General features: G+C 26.7%; 1 non-coding gene across 1 annotated transcript; it reads left to right on the forward strand.

Moving 5' to 3' along the window:
• Positions 1–266: 266 nt before the first annotated feature.
• On the forward strand, positions 267–340 carry TRNAV-AAC (transfer RNA valine (anticodon AAC)). The gene has a single exon. It is a non-coding gene; the product is annotated as a tRNA-Val (tRNA).
• The last annotated feature ends 1,003 nt before the right edge of the window (positions 341–1,343 follow it).

Genomic DNA, 1,343 nt, shown 5'->3' on the forward strand with positions numbered 1-1,343 from the left:
CTCTATATTTTTCTATTTCCACCAAAAGATAATGGATCCATGCAATATTTTTTGAGATTTGAAATTCTAAATTGGTCCAAAATAATTAGAATAGAGAATATACTGCAACTTACAGTTCCAATGTAATTTCCTTCAACTTCTTTTTGTCTTTTTTTTTGGGTAAGTAAAAGAATTTCCTTCAACTTTGGACAACCAAACAATTAGAATATATTAAGATATGTTACAATATAATCATATAAGTCATTAAAATTAAGATTGTTTGTAGTGGTGTCGTGGTGTAGTTGGTTATCACGTCAGTCTAACACACTGAAGGTCTCCGGTTCGAGTCCGGGCGACGCCAAATGTTAAAATTCTTTGTCACTAAAATTAAGTTTTAACTAACTTGTTTCACCAAAAAATCCTATCTAAATGGCATTGCCCTCAAATTGATGATACATATGGGAATTTACATGATCAACAATTGTATCCAAATTGTTCATACCTTGAACATTTATTTTTTATCTTGCCATGTGCTGATTCAATTCTTTTTTTTTTTCTTCTACTAGCTTGTACGATGTTTCTTAGAGATAATATGATACGATCATATTCTCATTCTCATTATATCCAATATTATTTACTTCTTGAAAGAAAAATCTTATCATTATTGCTCTTCTTGTATGTGTCAACTCTATAATAATCTTTACAAAAGAAATATGGATTACCATTCCTACCCCTAATAGCATGAGAACATAAATTCTCAAAATGCCTACATGAACAATTTTTTATCTCATATAATTGTCTTATAAGATGTTTGCACTTATAATTCAGTATAAGTATGAAGAAAGATACTATAGTATTGACCATTGTCCTTTGCCTTAGCAAATTGATCCTCGATGAAACTTATCAAAGTTGATTTTAAATTGTTATCTATTTTATGATGAATGTAGAACCATTCAACAATATTCTTCGTAGTCATTTCAATCACAAAATTAGTAAGTTACGAACATCCTTTAAGTAATGAATTCATACTTTCTAATAAATTTGTAGTAAGTATTATGTAACAATCATCATGGAAAAACACAAAAGCCCATTCACTAAATTTGTATATAGTTTAAAATAATATATTATTTTAGATTATAAAATAATATATATAATAATATTATTATTTAGGTTATAAAATTATATATATATAATAAAATAACTTTTATGTCATTCAAATTCAAACCCGACTAACAAAAAGATTATTATGGGAATAATCATCATTATTTTGACTATAATCATATTCAACAAGTACTTTGTTCGGTATTATCTATCCTCACTTAAAACAACTCATTCACCAACAACATATGATACATCATAAATAT

This window comes from Musa acuminata, chromosome BXJ3-2, assembly GCF_036884655.1.
Source record: "Musa acuminata AAA Group cultivar baxijiao chromosome BXJ3-2, Cavendish_Baxijiao_AAA, whole genome shotgun sequence".
Taxonomy (NCBI): domain Eukaryota; kingdom Viridiplantae; phylum Streptophyta; class Magnoliopsida; order Zingiberales; family Musaceae; genus Musa; species Musa acuminata.